The sequence below is a fragment of the Pinus tabuliformis genome, chromosome 8 (genome assembly GCF_031772625.1).
Source record: "Pinus tabuliformis cultivar Carrire ecotype Pingquan chromosome 8, CPIR1, whole genome shotgun sequence".
Taxonomy (NCBI): domain Eukaryota; kingdom Viridiplantae; phylum Streptophyta; class Pinopsida; order Pinales; family Pinaceae; genus Pinus; species Pinus tabuliformis.
The window spans coordinates 1,276,938,868-1,276,957,995 of record NC_142294.1 but is presented as its reverse complement, the minus strand read 5'-3'; positions in this window follow the sequence as shown (position 1 = coordinate 1,276,957,995).

The window sequence follows — 19,128 nt, the reverse complement described above, 5'->3', positions numbered from 1 at the left end:
AATGAGGGAATCTATGCCAGTCGACGTTTATGCTGTATGGAGGATGTTAATACTGTATGGAGGTATGTCCTTCATAGTCATCCATCTGCCTCTACTAATGCATGAACTACGCTCGCCATATGCTTGAAATTCATGGAAGCTGGCTTATATAAGAAGCTATCTCGTACCTTATTTATGGCCGTGTGAAGAAGGTGAAGGTCTAATAGGAAGCCGGTTTGAAGCACCCCTGCCAACTCAGTGCCCACCGGCATACCCGAGGTCTCTACCAGAATGAGGTCCAACTCTAGGATAATCTGTTCTCTCCAGCACTCCAGCTTCAGTTCCCTTATGATCTTCTTCTTCTATAATCTTCTTCTGTTCTCTCCAGCTTCATCTGTTCTCTCCAGCTTCAATTCCCTTCCTTTCAACTTGACTTCGGTTCCATAGACACCACAGGAACATGCAGCAATGCTACAGTAGACACAGTAGCAACAGGTGGCAACTTCAGAGAATAAGCAGCAACAGGTGGCAACAGGTGGCAAGAGAGCAAGAAAGCCCATCAGTCACAGTAGGAAGGATGTATCGATTCCAAGCTGTGAAGGATGTACTGATTCCAATAGACAATACCCGGGAGCTAGCTAGCATTTTATACTGGTAGACTAATGTTAGCATTAGTCTAACAAGTCCAAAAAAAATGAACACCAAATGAACAAATGAATAACACAAAGCCAAAATAATATATGTTTTTCAGCCTCTGGCCTCGGGAAGAGGCCAAATAAGATAGTAAATGACTATTTATCCAAAAAATTTCATTATACTCGATCAAATGGCAGTAGCAAACAGCTCACAGACAGGTCAACTAATGTTAAGTTCATCCGTTCCGATTACTATAGTCCCTGGCCATTGCCAGATGGCAGGGACTAAAAAAGAGCCTTTTAGAGTATTATCTCTTAAATATAATACGACAAGGTATAACCTATTCATATTTTGATTTAATCATGAAAGTATTAACCACTTAAATAAAATTCACTTGTTTAAATATTTTCTAGTTATATTTGATTGGAAATCAAATGTTTTCAAGTTTATGAAAAGAAAAAAAAAAATAACACATATATATTTTAATGTATAGATATGAAAAATAAATATTTAATTAAAATTTAATATATAATTTTATTTTTTATTATTTTTTTTTAAATTAAAACTTCAATATATTATAAAACTATTATGGATTACACTTTCACATGCTAAAAAAGACTCTGGTTCAAATACTCCTCTCCATATACCGTAATGTATAAATATGAAAAATAAATATTTAATTAAGATTTAATATATAATTTTAAATTTCTTCTAAAATTAAAATTTCAATATATTATAAAATCATTTTTTTTCAGAAGGAAAAAACGGCATGGTATTATATTAAGAATATATAATAGGCAAAATACAAATGACGGACCATATGAAAAATCATTGGCCAGGAATAGAACAGATTCTGAGCGTAATGGGAAGAAAATGAGCCACGCTGGCTGATAAATACACCAATGAGAGAGAGCCGTCCAAACAAACCTGATAACATAAGAGGACCAATGATTCAGGATCAAAACGAGCAGAACAGTTATGTAAACCATAAAACGGAAGGATCGGCAGCATCCAGAGATAAGGCTGAAACAAAGCATTGACAGCTGAGAAGCAAGCCCATTGAATGCGGCATCCAGAAAACAGATTCAAAACTGTTCAGAGAACGCAGATACAAGAACCGGAATGGAGGAAATGGATATCTTTGAATCTTGGAAAATGAATTCGTTCCGCCATTTCCATAAAAGCCAGCAGGTATAAATGAAAATCGATCTCCATTCTGATCGTTGAACGGACCACCATCTGAAAGCATGCTGGACAGAGGCGAACAGCTGGAACGGAAAACCAAAGGAAATGGAAAGATCAAACCAGACCTGGGATGAAGCCGAACATTGGAAGAACATATGGAGGGATGATTCAGAAGCCTGGCAGCACATTGAACATCTACCGGGCCCCAACCATCCCTTTCTCTACAGAACTTATAGACCAGACATTTCAACATACTAAAAAAACCCAGTTTCAAATATTCATCTCCGCATATTCTAGAAAATAACATAAAAATTAAAGATTACTTTACAATAAAAAAAAAAAACTCACTTCTGTAGATAAAGAAAATTACCTTCCCATTTGTGAAATATCAATAATTTTTCTTAACATTTGAATTTATATCTCTTCATACCCCATACACTACATTCCAATCAAATTTAAATAATTTAGCTCCATTTAAAAATATTCTTATTAGAGAATCTAGTTTATTCAACCATAGTCTTGATTCTATTATTCTCTTAATAATATTTTGCTTATAAAATACCTTTCACAATCTATTCAACGGGTAGAAATAATAAGTAGAACTTGCCACAATTTAATGATATGAGGATAATTTTTGTGTCAACACTTTCTTGTTGCCAAATTCCTTCCATGCTTCTTCCATTTTTTAACTCTCACAAGCCAGGTTTAATGTATCAATAATGTGTGGGTTAAATGTCTTTGACATGGTATACAACAAATGTTGAACAATTTAAAAGCTAGCTCTCCAAGTTTTTTTTCATGATCATGTTTTCCCTTTAAACAATAACACAACACAGGATGCGTAGTTTTATTTGCGTTAAAATGATAGACATCTAAAAGTATTTCAACCCAGGAATCTATAAGAAACTTAATATAACCTTATATGATTTGTTCACAACTCTCTTATTTTATTTTAATGAGATGTTTCATAGTTTGTTTCCTTATATCATTATAATCAATATGTATCGTTAGGATAAGAATGTATTGTTACTTACGCATATTTTCTTTTGGCTAACCTTTCATCTTTAATTTCAATATATCTATATCGAGAATCACTTAAAATATTTTAAAACATAGGTTATATCTTCTACAATTATATATTTTTTTCAAAAATCAACTAATCAATGTATTTATAATTACTTTCAGAACCAACATAATAGTGCAACATCTACATTTTCTTCTTGAAAAATCTTGGTCAACTTGTTCAATTCACCAAACATATACAAACAAAACTAAACTTAGTGGAGTAAATTTGTCTTATCATACCATGATGGAGTTTTTATTTCATTTTTCCACAAACTTTAAATGAACGGCATAAGCTTCACAAGTATTATAATAACTTTCCCTTTCATAACCATCTCCTTGGGTATATTGGGTATATTTATACATCATTATGGAGTTTCTATTTCATTTTTCTACAAACTTTAAATGGATGGCATAAGCTTCACAAATATTATAATAACTTTCCCTTTCATAACCATCTCCTTGTGTAATCTCCTTGTCTATATTTATAGAGCATTAATTTGTATGAATATAAGAAGATCATTAACTTCATTCTTTCCCATGGGCGACTTTTGAAATTATAAATACAATTGATTTGTAATTTTTTCAAACTTTCTTAAAAAATCTTTTAAATTGTTATTAACATAATATAGAATCAAAGTAAACTATAATAAGATTATTAACAATATAGATTCAAAGTGAACTATAATAAAATTGCAATTTTTCAATATATAACAACTTAAATCATTTCTTAAAAAATCTTAAAAATCGTTATTGACACTATAGACTCAAAATGAATTATAATAAGATTGCAATTTTTTCAACCTATAATAACTTACGTATTTTCTTAAAAAATCTTAAAAATGGTTATTGACACTATAGACTCAAATGAACTATAATAAGATTTAAAATATTTTTTTAATAATACAAATCCATTCTTATATCTAAATCCATTTTTATATCTAAACATTATTAAACCCCTATCAGTAAAAACCACTACGAAACCATATACTAAATATTTCTAACAATTCCTAATTGAATGAGAGTATCAAATCTTATTTTTATTTTTTCCATCCATTATATCCTTGAGATTCATAAGCTATAAGCTATAATATAGTTACTCTAAGATTTAGTTAATGGTTTCATTAACCATTAATGAGAAGAAAGGAATTTCCATAATATTTTTTTGTATTAATTAGTTCAAAGATATATTGATATAACATAAATAAAATCATTGGTATCATTACAACTTTCATACAAAGAGTACGATTGATACTTGTACATATACATATATAATGTTTTTTGCATTATTGAAAAAAATGTATATTTTTGGTACTTTGATAAATATGAATATTATTTTTCAACAAAATATTATATTTTCATTGTATCTAACACTGTTTTATCATTATCATTTTTTATGTTCTAATGTGATATGGAATTGGCCTCATCTCTCTTTACATTAATCCATGTTCATTAATATAACATGGAATTAGCTTCATCTTTGTCTCTAATGCATTAATCCTTGTTGCACTAGTATTTTTATATACCCCTGAATTTCAAAAGTAATAAGTGCATGATTTTGTAATTTGGTACAACCATTCCTAAACCCCATGATTCATTGATCATATACTTCTCAAAATAATTAGATTTCATGGTTATTTTTTCCTCATGCATGTCATAGTTTGACCAAACATTTGGAGCCGATCAATACAAAATCCACCTTTTGTTTCTTTTTATATTTTTTCCTTGATTATTACCTACTTCTTTAACTTCATTTGTTTGTTTATCTATATCATCACCAAAACAAATTCCAAAAATTCATGCAGCTGTTCCATTTGAATATTATGTGTTTCTTCACTTGTTTCTAAATCCATTTGAGTTTATGTTTATGTTTTTTTCATCCATACATTTATCCTATCCTATTGTGTCTTTCTGTTTGAGACAATGGTAACCAATCATATAAATGAACTATGTGAAACCCTAAGAGTTAGCTCAAGCATATGTGTGTCTATTTTGGAATATGGCTTCTATAATTTTAATTTAATTATCAATAATTATTAGGTGAATGGTAGAGGTTTAACCTCCATGAGATATTCTAGAATATTTTTAGTAGTTACACAAATCAAAGGTTGAAATTGATCTCCAAAGTAGTTATACCATTTTTTTCTCCTCTAATTAAATTTATTAATTAAAAAAAATCGTATGAACAAGTGTCATATTAAATGAGTTATGGTTTTTTAGGCATGTGGTATTAATAAGCCATGGTACTGGCCCATGGTATTGTAACAAAGTCTATTTACAAACTAAGAATATCCATTGTTAAGAATCTTGCTACATGTTTTTTTAAATGTATATAAGCTTAAATTATATATTAATTCTTTTTATAATTAATAATAATAGTAATAATTTAAAATGAAATTATATGTTTTCCTTGGAAATTGTTTTTAATTTTCTTCATTAGCATCATGAGTCAAATTACATTTTGTTGATGCATCTAGCTCAAAGTATGCATTCTTGAAAGAGACTTCACGCAATTTTTCTGTGAGCAGCTAGCTCAGGTGAGGCCCAAGACTCCCTAAGAGTAGAAAAAGTCTAAGATTTTTCACATTGTTCCTAAATATGAGCTTATCCAAAAATAGTTGGTCCAAAGTCTTCACCCTTTTTATGAGTGAAAGTATAAATATATACATATAGTTCCAAACAAACCACAACTAAGAAGGCCATTACAATTTCAAAAAGAGCCTTTTGTTTTAATTCCTAGTATGTTGATGGACTAGAAGGGCCCCCTCTTTCAAGGGCCTATGATAGTATTCATAGTGTTCTCCATTACTTGTTTCCTTTATCTTCCATTGGCCCAAAATCATTTGGGTACCCTCTTTAGAAAGGGTGTCTACATAGACATGACAACCTAATATATTATCAAATAAGTTTTTATTAATAGTACATCCTCTAACAAGCGAAAAATTAAATGGTTGTGGAGTCTTTTTGTCTCCTTGAAGCAGTTTATCACAAGCATAGAGTCCCCAAAAATATGTAATTACCTACAATCTTGTTCTAGTGCAAAAAGAAGAAGAAGCTTTAAGACCAGTATACCTGCATAGTTCTTTAACCCCTTTCCCATCCCTATCTAAAGTGAGAAAGAGTGTGTATCAGAGAGATAGAGAACCAAACCCACTCCATAGTCTCCCTCTCTTTGGGACGCCCATCAAAAAAATCCCATGGACAATACTTGTCAATTTCCTCTGTATGGATGACTTAGGAGGGTGGAGGTTTGTTATTGAAAGGAAGGAGGGAAAAAATTGCCAGGATTTGTATTGCAATTTTTCTAGAGAGAAGAGGATATCTTGAAAAATAGCTTTGTTCTAGGATAGTTATACCCCCTAACATATTAATGAAGGGAAGGTCTAAATTTCTTTAGCCCATGAGAGTCCCACCATGTTTTCCACGCACTCAATAGGTTATCTCCTTTCCACGCATTATTCAATTCCAAATTACCTCATGTAACATACCCCCATATGACCTATAGTCCACATTAAGAGTAGAAGGAGGAAGTTACTATGATGACCCAACCTCCAAGATTCAGTTACGGATATGTGGTCTAAATTTATTTTAACCTTTGTAAAACTTTTAAAAACCCAAAATAAAAGTTCCATCGCATTCGTCTTGTTGAGGCATTTTCGATGATATAAACTTTTCCTCAATTTGACTCTTGGATCAAAATTTATGGCCTTTAAAGTATTAGTCTACTAGTCTCTGTCATGTCATCCTAACCTGCCACATGGAACCCACGTGGTCCCCTACATGGATATCCAAGTCATTTCCATGTCACTTCCTAAAGGTCCACATTGGATTTATGTCAACATCTACAACCTCAACCATACCACATCATTACACACAAGACCCCCTTCCATGGCTTGTAATACACACACACACACACACAGATATATAGACACACACAGATAGAGACACACATTAACATGGCTAAAGCCTATTTTTAACTATATATGTTCATATGCATGTATGGTAGCAAATACCAATGAGTTGGGCCCTCACTTGCCACACAATCCCCTTCAAGCCTTCACATAAATCATCAAGGTTAGGTGGATCTATATGCATATATGTATATAAATTAATAGGGGTAACCTCCCATCCCCTCCTATATATTAATTATGCATTCTTGAAAGAGCCTTCAGATAAATTTTCTTTGAGAACCTAGCTCAGGTGAGGCAAAAGACTCCCTGAGAGTAGAAAAATTCTGAGAATTTTCACATTGTTCCTAAATATGAGTTGATCCAAAAAGAGTTGGTCCAAAGTCTTCACCCTTTTAATGAGTGAAAATATAAATATATACATATAGTTCCAAACAAATCACAACAAAGAAAGCCATTATAATTTCAAAAATATCCTTTTGTTTTAGTTCCTAGTATGTTGATGGAATAGAGGCCCCCCCTCTATGAAGGGCCTATGATAGTATTCATAGTCTTCTCCATTACTTGTTTCCTTTATCATCCATTGGCCCAAAATCAGTTGGGTACCCTCTTTATAAAGGGTATCTACATAAACATGATAGCCTAAGAAGTTATCAAAGGAGTTTTTATTAATAGTACATCCTCTAACAAGGGAAAAAATGAATGGTTGTGGAATCTTTTTGTCCCCTTGAACCAGTTTATCACCAGCATAGAGTCCCCAAAATATGAAATGACCTATAATCTTGTTCTGGTGCAAAAATAAGAAGAAGCTTTAAGGCCAGTATACCTTCATAGTTGTTTGACCCTTTTCCCATCCCTATCAAGTGTGAGAAAGAGTGTGTATTAGAGAGATAGAGATCGACACCCCCTTCATAGTCTCCCTCTCTTTCGGATTCCCATCAAAAAAATCCCATGGACAATACTTGTGAATGTCTTATGTATGTATGACTCAAGAGGGTGAAGGTTTGTTCTTGAAAGGAAGGAGGGAAAAAAGAACAAGGATTTGTATTGCAATTTTTTCCAGAGCAGAGAGGATATCTTGAAAAATAGGAGAGGATATCTTGAAAAATAACCTTGTTCCAAGATAGTTGTACCCCCCAACATATTAATGAAGGGATGGTCGAAATTTCTTTTGCCCATGAGAGTCCCACCATGTTTTCCATGCATCCAATAAGTTATCTCCTTTCCACTCATTATTAAAGTCCAACTTCCCTCATGCAACATACCCCCTTATGACCTATAGTCCACACTAAGAGTAGAAGGAGGAAGTTACTATGGTGATCCAACCTCCTAGGTTCAATTATGGAGATGTGGCCTAAATTTTTTTAAACCTTTGTAAAGCTTTTCAAAACCAAAAATAAATAGTGCCATCATAATTGTCTTGTTGAGGCTTTTCGACAATATAATTTTTTCCTCAATCTGACTCTTCGATAAAAAAATTATGGCCATTTGGAAAGATTAATATATTGGTCTCTGTCATGTCATCCTAACCTACCACATGGAACCCACGTGGTCCCCACATGGCTATCCAAGTCATTAATACACATAGAATCCACATTTCATGGTGCACACATTGTTGAGAGGGCTTGCTCTTACAACATAACCCTAGGATTTAAATCACGGGAGTTCCCCAATGCCCTCGCTTGAATACTCCAGGGTTACATGGAGGCCCGTAAATATAACATTATAATATGCCTCCCCCCTTGGTAGTATTTATATATAACACGTCGATTGGTTTCCTTATGTATATCCAAAACCGACAGACCCACAGATGAAACATCATATCATGAATAATCCTCCACGTTAATTGACGATAATTACGCCGTAAGGCATTCCCCTCTGAAATCAACTCCCCCAATTGCCACCGTGTACTTGTTTGAACCATTCGATTAGATGTTAGACGATTGAAAAGTTCCATACAATTGGATGAATAATTAGGATAAAAAAACTAATAATTAGATTAGGTTAGCTTCTTATGTTCTTTCCGCATCGTTTTTCCTATTGCTTCAAATCTTGCGGTTAAATATTGCTGAGTAGGCCGCGTCTCTGGGCATCCCACTCTAGGAGCTTGATGAGCTTTTATCCCCAGTCGGGACTGTGCAGGGAGATTTTTAATGGATCTTCCAGTCTTCAGATTTCATCCAACTGAAGAGGAACTGGTTGGCTTTTATCTGAAGAAAGGGATCAAAGGTGGTCGCTTCAATATAATCATACCAACATTAGACTTGTACCGATGCAATCCCTGTAAGTTACCAGCTATGTTTATATTCTCTCAGCTACTTCTCAGGTTAGAATTGTTATAAAAAATTCACAAAATAATAATTTATATATTCGTCTGCTTTCAGGTTTGGCTTATGATGTTGGGGAGAGGCAATGGTTCTTCTTCGTTCCAAGAGACCACAAGAATTCGAGCGCTCGGCCTAACAGATTGACCAAGTCGGTTACTGGAAGGCCACGGGTTCAGACAGGGCAATTTGCAACGAGCAGCTTCAATGCATCGGTCTGAAGAAAATTCTCGTGTTTTATGAAGTAAAATCCCCTTACGGGCAGAGGAAGGACTGGATTATGAACGAGTACAGGATGCCAGATCTTAGATCCTCCACAGTCAAGGTCATTAGTTTAATTTGATAATCATTTTATCCAGATCTTTTGTACATGGTGTGGAGTGAATTTTTTTTAGCAGTGTAACTATGAGAGGTTTTTACCTTTTCTTATAATGCTTTTTAGCCCCCTGAGTGGTTGAAATCAATGTAAAACCAACCATGAAGCAAGTGTGTTTGAGTGCCTGGAACCATCATGCTCTACAGGATCCTCTACCATTGGATATTGGAAGACTGTTAGTTGGATATGGAGTTGGGCTAACTTCTTATACTGATTCTCTAGTTTGTTGCGAGTTCCTATGTTTGGATATCATACTTTTCCTTAAGATACAAAAGTTTCATTTCAGACTCTAAAGCTATGCAGTCTCTAGAAGCTAGACATTTCATCCCTTAAGCTTGGCCTCTCTGCATATGAAAATGGTTTGTGAGTTGTCTGAATTGTAGAGGATGGTGAAGGATGGTTGGGTCGTTGGCTTGAAAGCATGGAAAGAAGTGGAAGAAGCAACTGCTTTGCAAGGAAATCAAAGCATTGTGAGTCAACTGGGAGAAGGAGCAATGGAGCCTCGTCCTCAATCAATATCCTTAACTAGCCAGGAATTGGAGAAGTTCACAATCGTTGCCTCCTTTGAAGCTTTTTGAGAACATTTTGAAATCAAGGGTTTTTCTTTGAGGGTTTTTGAGTTAACCAGTTGGTCGCTTTTTGAGCATTCAGACCATTTGATAAAGGGTTGTTTCAGTAAATGGAGAACCAAAAGGCAATGATTCAGAGAGGAACAGAGTATTAATGTAGGGTCATGCAAGTTCTAGAATCAAAATTTCCTAGCCTGAGAGAGATTCCTGTGGGCCAAAATGGATTCGTCTCTATGGTAGCCTGTACAGATTGTGGACAAGGGAACTGTAAGTGTAGGCTGCACTTTTTACAGTTGAATACTATTCAATTAATTTGTCTTTGTCGTTGTCGATGGTGAGATTGTTGAGTTATATAAGTTTATAATCTTTACTTTGTTTATATTATTTGTCTGGACAAGTGCTGACATAATCTTCTTCTCCAGTGATTATTTGTTCAAGCTTCTCTTGATTGGAGATTCTGGAGTTGGCAAATCATGTCTCCTCCTGCGATTTGCGGTGAGGTTTAATTTTATTATCCAAGCTTTGAATATAGTTCTGAAATATTATTTGCATGTGAGCAAAGTTTTGGGTATAATGCAAATGCTCTGGGTTTAGCCAATTGTGTGTTTATAAAGTTACTACTTCTTGTTTATTAGGACTGAAATATGTTTTAGTCTTTTTTTTTCAAATACAGTGAATTTGGTTTTATGAGCTCTACTGTATGGCTGTCCAATATATTGTTTTATTACACTGTCTTATATTTTTTTGACTCGATGTGGGGGCCTTCTTCCAGCTGGTCATTAAATTTTTACTTTCCTAGCATAAGCTATTTACTTAAAGATCACTTCTTTAAGGAGAAGTGGTAATATCTCTTGATATGGCAATGATAATTAATTTTCTTTTTGTTTGTAGGATGATTCATATCTGGAGAGCTACATCAGTACGATAGGAGTTGATTTTGTAAGTGATCTTGATGGCTTGTCCATTGTATCAAATATTTTGAATTTTTTTGTTTTAAAATTCTGGTCGCAATATTCAGTACAAGGTGGTTAGTCCTGGTTTTAAAAAGTCTTCATTTGGTAGGCTATCTACTTAAAGGTAACGTTTTAAGTGTGGAGTGGGCATGAATGAAGTATAATTCATGAATTCTTGTTTTCTTCAGAAAATTCGAACAGTGGAGCAGGATGGAAAGACTATCAAGCTTCAAATTGTAAGTGATATTCCTATAGTAAGCAGTGAGCTGATAGTGTTATCACTCCAAAATTTCTTGTAAGTTGTTCAGAAAAAAGAAATTATTTAGGTAACCACAAACCAACTTTGGAGATCAGGATCTAGCCTTCCTGATCTTAGAGAGGGCTCTCTCTTTTTAATTTAACTTTGTTTTAGTTAATTGATTTTAGGCTAGTTATGATTGTGCTAGAGTTTTTGATTTGAATTTGGGTGGTGGGATCACTTAGATGAAAAAGGATTGTCTTTTACCATTGGGCTATGGGGTCGAATGTTAGACAAACTAGACTGGATCAAGCTTTAAAAACAGTGTCTACATGGCAAGATAGGTGAGTTATTGCAGATATCAAAGGCTAGATGATGAAATGGTTTCTAATCAGATCCAGGGAGCAATTAAGGGTTCCTTAGGCCGGATTATGAAGAGAATGAAAGAGGTCAACCGGGATAGGAGAGCAATTAAGGGTTCTCAAATCCGGATATCAGAGGAAAACATATAAATGACTAATTGTGAAAAATAGAGTGTACTTAAACAAGTTCTAAGTTAAATTTCCAGTTAATTCATTCAAATTTGAATAACATTTGAGTTTATGAAACACATAAGAAGATAACAAAATCAGACAAAGAAGATACTTCACTATAAATAGCTCATGTCATGAATCCTGTAGTGCAATGCTTTTTATTACTTTCTCCAGTCTGTTGACTTGAAAATTGGTACAATCACCCTTAGGTTTAAGATCAAAATAACTTTACAAATGTATAGCAATCCACACTCAATACTTCGAATTATGAAGTATTTATACAAAAAAAAAAAATTACAAAATCTCTCAAACTACATTGAGAACTATTCTAGGAAAAGGAAATATCTTCATGCAAGAAAATAGAGACAATTATTGAACTATTGTTTGTTGTCCCTGTTATTTAGGTTCTGTTGTCTTCTAGTCTTTGATCTTTTGCCCTTTAAGCTGCTTGGTTGTTTGGTCTTTACGCTGGATGTCATATTTACTTATGACCTTTTATCTGATACACTTTCATCTGATACTCTTTGACCTTGTTGTCCTGTCAATACCCTTTTATTGTGATTTTTCACTTTTTACTGTCCATTTCCTACAATAAATCATTGAGTTTTTCCCATGTCTCAGCATCTGGTAATTGGATATTGAGCATTTTTTGGTATATTTCATCTACCTCTGTGTATTTGGCAAAAGTAGGCCTATTGACAAAAAGGTGTTTTACCTCATGCTGGAGGTAAAACAAGTTTTCAAAAGTTTGGTATAATACTTTGCCTGTTGGTATGCCCCTCATGGATGAAGTGTTTACCTGATCTTTGGCCACTTCCCTGATCTTCTTATTGTAATCTTCCTGTGTCATTAGCTTATCATTTATAACTAAGGGATTTGGTAATCCCTTTTGCCTCAAAAGTTCAAACTTAACCATGAACCTGTCAATGGCTAGTTGCATGGTTTGACACTTATCCTCCAAGTTCAACATCAAATTTCTCTTAGTGAGGACTCTTTTGACTTCCAAAATTGTACCTGTCCTGTCAGGTATCTCTAGTTCTTGTAGCTCATACTTGTTCTTGGAGTTGAGGAAATGGATGATTCTTGTAGCTTCCTCTGGCATATCTCCAAGTTCTGCTTTGACTCTCTGAATGGCTTCTGTAGCCTGCTTTATCAATTCAATCTGTTCAAAAATAACCTGAATGGATGGCCAAATATCATTGACAGAGTCAATGATATTGGCCCACAGTTGTTCCTTAGCCTGACCTAGAGGTTCATTCAGTGTCAGCTCTTTCTCCAGGCTTTTGATTCTTTCAGTCATCCTTGTGGCCTTCTATTGTTCTTCTCTGTGCATGATTTGGGCCAATTTATAATCTGTTTCTAGGCTGGTGACTTTTTCCTTAAGTCTGTTCATCTCGTGGTCTGAATGGACATTTCTTCCATTGCTTTGACCAGCTTGTTTGCTTCATCACTTGTAGAGCCTGTTGTTGTCGATCCTGTTGTTGATGTAGTCGATGTAGATGTCGGTAGTGCAGTGGCCATTGGAGCAGTGGGAGATAAGGATGTTGCCAATGTAGAAGGTACAACAGTGGTAACTGTTGGAATAACAGTTGCTGGAGCATCATCAAGACTAGCTTGTCCGAGCTAGATCAAGCTATCCAGCTCTTTCTCCATCTCCTTCAACTGATCATTCAGATGCAGCACTAGGTCCATCATCTCTTCATGGTTACTCTGACTTTCCAGGACCTCCTTTTTCTTGTGGGTGCTGTGAATGAGGCAGCTTAAGCTATTTGTTAAGGGCTGCTATGTCCACATTCTTCTTCTTGATTAGCTGTTTAGTCGCCTTAATATCACTTGGATCATAGCCAAGTTCAATGACCAAGTCCTCCAGGGACTTTATTCTGTTTTCTTTGGTCTGTGAGGAGGCCTTTTCTAGTTTGTATTGGGTTTTCACATTATCCAATGAATCTTGCAGCTTGTGAGGAGCCATGGCTTTTCCTATGAGGGTGGAGTAAATCATTTCTCTAGCCTGTTTATGGAACTCTATCTGATCAATGGGATGAACATCCCTGGCCAATACCTCAAAATTTGTTTTCTTGTAGTCTGCTGAGGTCTTTGGTTGCTGAACAGTGGGCTGCAGAAATGACACCTGCATCTTGCCTACTTTGATGTCAAAGGCTGACATCAGTCTGGTCTGGTTTGGTGGTGTAAGCTTGAGGTATTGGGCATATGTTTCTGCCTTCAACTTTTCATTCCTCATCTTTATTTCCTTGAATCTGTCTTTGATATCCTTTTCCCTGTCAGCTAGCCTGACAAAGGAAGAAACCTCCATACTCTGTTGTCTCTCTATCATCTATGTGTTGGAGGTTGATGGCTGTTGTGTTTCCCCTGATGCAGCTGTTCCTTTACTTCTCTGTCCCAATGTCTTAGTGTCATTTATTTCCTCTGAAACAATGTTTTCCTCCTGTTCAGACACAGGATTCAATTTGGGCCTCTTTCTTAGCTCAAACAACTCATCAGTAGTCTCCATGGCAGAGCTGGACCCTTCTTCCCTGTTCCTTTTAGGATTTTTCTCCTCATTGACTGGGGTCTGAAGCACAGGATGAACATTCATTGGTTCTCCTAATTCTGGAACCTGCAGGAAAGAGCTTTGGTCAAATTGTTTTTCAAGGTCAATCAGTGTGTTCTCAACATCCACAATTGTACTATCCATATCAATCAATGTGTTCTCCACCCACTCAGATTGGTTAGAAAATTGTTCAATGTCTAGTCTTGGGTGGTGGATGTAAGGTCCCAACTTGACTTTAAGTCTCATCTTGTTTATGACCCCATGAGGGTCATACTACCATATGAAGCTATTTCTGAACTTCATCTGTTGTAGTAACCTGTCAGCCTCTGGTCCAACCTCTCTATTGTTGCAAATGAATGGGCCCAATTGGTTTTTTACCTTGAACTGGGTTTTCTTCCTAGCAGATAGGAAGTGGACCTCATCAGAATTGATGATTTGTCTGAAATATTCAAGGGCAAATATCCTCATAGGGAGGTATTTTGGAAATTTGTAAGGGGCTAACTGACAGCCATAAACTTTGATCTCAGTGTGGTTCTGGTAGAGGTACCAATCTCCCACCTTGTTGTTCTTTGCCAATTGAAGCACTCTTTTGATGTCTTGGCTGATTCTAGGCTGAGTATCAGAAGTCAGCAAGTTCATGACTGGGTACACAAAGGAGTCTATGAAATATTTGTAGGTGAATGTTGTGGAAAACTTCTGGACCAAGGGTGTCCAGTAGACCACTAATCTTTCCTTTCCCTTGGTGTCCAATTTCTGGATGCTCACAGGGAACTTATCTGTCTGGTAATACAAAAACATATAAAACAACACTGAAGAGTATTTGAAAACTCTTTCAGTGGGCAGTCTGGTGAATTGTTCATGCATTATGTCTGCAATGAATTGAGCATAATCATACATGATAGCAGGAGGCTTGCCTGGAGTGAAAATGGACAGGAAGGCCAGGATGACCTCATCCACATGCTCATCTGATGTGTATCCTAGGATGCATGAGAGCATGGTGATTATGCATCTGCCAGTTTCTGAGAAAATGGTGGCAGCATAGGGTGGGGTATCTATAGGAGTATGGCGGTCTTCAATGATAAAATTGTGGAAAATTTGCTTAATTTCACCTGGTCTAATGTGATGTACAAGTCCAATAGGTTTCCAATGGATAGAGGGGTCAGATTAGGGCTAGATTGGATTTGTAACATTTGGTTGATTGACTCAGGTGTAATAGTGAATAACAACTGCTAATTTGGGGCAACAATAGCCCTTTGGCTAGGGACATAATAAGCATGACAATAATGTACAATATCTGGGAAAGGGTGAACTTCTGGGAATGTGTATTTGGGTAAATTTGATTCCCAAAGGTTGATGTCATCTGCATGGTTCAAAAATCTATCCTTACTCCAACAGTGGAGCTTCAGAAGGTGGGTTGGAGTTGCAGTGTCTTTTATTTGGAAATCCTTGTCTGCTAGGGCCAAATGGTCAATGTCTAGGTGAGGGGTTGACATAGGTCTGACATCCAGAGAGGTTTGGGCAACCATCTTATGGGGAAAGGTGTGAATTGGGCTTGCACAGACTGTAGAAGTGAAGCCTGAACAAGTCTGGTGGAGTGAAAGGGCAGTTTGCAGGTTGGAAAAGAGGGGTTTAGGTATTCAGGGGGAAATACTCTCAATTTAGGGAAAATTAATTAAATTCAATCAATTTAACATTTGAATTCACTGTACGTTTTAAATTTGAGAGGGTCATTCTGGTTTCTTGTCAAATACCTGGAAATGGTGATATAGGTTGCAATTGGTTTCAATGGAGGTTGCAGAGGGTACTGTGGCTTCAGTTGTGCACTGGATGGCTGAATTGGGTGTCCGGAGCATGTTCAGGAGGTAGCTGGTGGTCAAATTTGGTTGCAGAGGCTCAGGGTGGTGCAGGAAGGCTTAGGAAGCTTTCACAGTGCGAATGAGCGAAAAGAGTGAAAATGAGCGTCTTCAGCCTTTTAACCAGCAACGGTTAGAATTTGGCATAGGATTTCATAATGAACAGTGGGTGGTTTCAGCTTTTGGCGGGGAGGTGGTTTCGAGGGCCATCGCACCACTTTTGGCAGTCGGGCGGTATTTCCCCAAGAGCACGCGAGTTCACCTAAAGCTGCCACGTAACCGAAAGGGGCCCGAGAAAAACCATGAATCTCACGTGCTCTCGGGCAGGTAAAGTTAGGCAAGGGAATCAACGCAATATGGATGCGTGCCATCAGATCTGGGGGTGGAAGATCGGACGACTGTCGCGTGGTGGAGCTGCACGGAGGGAACTGAGGTAGAGATCTACGAGGCCCAAGGGGATTAATTACACTTAACTGTAATTAATTAATCAATAAATCAGGGTTAAATGCGGCGGGGTTTGTTAACCGCACTAGGGTGGTGGGTTAAAAGGGTTTTGTTGGGAAAAATGTGAAATGCGGAGAGTTAATTAAATAATGCGGAGGGGGGAATAAAACTTAGGACAAGGGGGGTTTTATGGGTTTTTTTAGGAAAAATAGGGAAATTAATATGGGGAAAATGATTTTTTCAAAGGGGAATGGGTCTCACACTAGGGAAAAGGGGTTTTTGGTTGGGAAATGACTTTTGGAAGGTAATGTGCTAGGGAAATGTGTGAAACCAAGGGGCAAGGGTGAAAATGAAGGGAAAAAGGAATTTTAACAAGAAATGATGGGATAATGGGGAAATTAGTAAGTATGTAGTGGGGATGAAATGAAAGGAGGGGAAGTTAATCAAATCAGCTTGTGAACATCCTTTCACTTTCATAACTACTCCTACACACTGAAACATTAGATTAAGCATGATAAATGTTCTTATGCTTCAATCAACTTTGTACTTCTGCAACCTTTCTTCTACTTACCCTTTACTTACCCTAACAATTTTTCTTCACTTTATTGGGTGCATTTAAACTAGCAGACCCTTTCTTTCCTTTTCTTTTGTAAAACAAACTATCTAATTCTAACCTTATATCTTCCAATGGATCAGATTAAGCTTATGAGCACATTTTATTCCTCTACCTAACTACTGATCTGCCAAGATTAAACATTTTGGTTAGATCTTTATTCTCTAACTATAAACATGAAATTTAAAGCATGAACTAGCCAAGATTAAACTATTTTACTATCATGGGTTGTGGCATTTATGACAAGCTGCACACAACCGTTATTTTGCACAGTAAAGTAAATCAGTGGCACTTAGACTTGCACACTTTCATGATTTGTTTTTGTTTGTGGTTCATATATTTTCACTTTTTTTATCTTTTCTTATTCTTTTTGTCCTTTGATATTTCTTTTAGGACATACCCTCTTTACATTTTTTTATTTTTAATGTGAAAAACATTTTGTGAAAAGCATAAGTATGTACAATATTACAAGATCAACCACAACTAATTCAAAATTATGAATCCTATTAATATAGGACCCTAACAGATAGGAAAGATTTCTCGTTAAGAACTAGTAAATGTGTTGTGATCCAAATTCAATTTGATTTGAATAGGACTGAGTGAAATATTGTATTTGAGTGGGACAGGCTTAGGCATATAATCTTAAATGTATTTTATGATTGTTCGGTTTATAGAGGGAAAAAATTACCTTTGGTGACTCATCATACTGTTCCGTTGTTTCTTTCAATTCTGAAGGACTTTCTTGGGTTCTGTTTTGAATCTTAAAGTTTTTATTCTTTTACATGTATCAATGGCATCCTACAGTTCTAGAGAGAATTCTTAGAGATTGAATTTAACAATGTTTAAGTTTTTAACCTTTTTAGAACTTTTTGTCCTAGACATATATTAGACATTAGGATTTGATCTGATATAGCAAGAAAGAATATGGGCACAAGCCCAAAGTATTGAGAATATAATAGGATAAAATATTTGATTGATGCTAATTACCCTTGATAGCAGGAACTTGAAACAGCTTAGGAAATTGGTACCGACATCTGGCATAGACTTGGCTTCTGAGTCCCTGATCATAGGGCTCATTCTCTATAAATCTCTGCAGTAGAACTTGAAAGTACTGAAATTGATCTGCTGAGCTATCATAGCATGGAGAAGGTTCTGAATTGGAGGCTGCCAGTTGTTGAATTTTATGGAATTTCCAATGCAGTGCCTCCCATGTCAAGCATGTTTGAGACACATAAATGGTCTCTAACTCATCCTTCTGACGCTGCAGTTCAATCTCATCATCTCCCAATTCCTTTCTTCTTGATGACAGTTGACGTAGAGATGATATTGTTGAAAATGCAACAAGATGATGGAGCTTAGTGAAAAGAAGTCGCCTTCACTAAGTGGGCCCACAGGCTATTTTTGGCGCAAAGTCTATTTTTAGACTATGTCTATTTTTAGACATATGGATCATGGTCTATGAGTTGCAGGATGTTGTTTATGGATGATTGGTCATGTTGGTAAAAATAGATGGACTTCTATTTTTAGACATATGGGCGGAGTCTATTTTTCGACTACCAGGCTAAAAATAGAAACAGTCGAATATTATTAGCTCATAATAATATTTGGACTATAAACATTATGTTATCCTCTTGGAGCACTTCAGTTTGAGCTAAAGATGTGGCACATCCAGCTGTCAGAAGGAAATACGCTTTTCCTATGAGTCAGTTGATCTATTGCATGGTGGACTTCAGTTAGAACTCAAGTGATTGAGTTTGCTGGAGTTGATTGAGGAGTTGATGGAGTTGTGTTTAGTTGGACTAGTTGTATTTAGTCTAACTGCAGAATACACTAGTGATGAGTTGTGTGAATTAATTATTAATTAATTCACTAATTATTAACTCATAAAGCAACTAAAGAATACATTA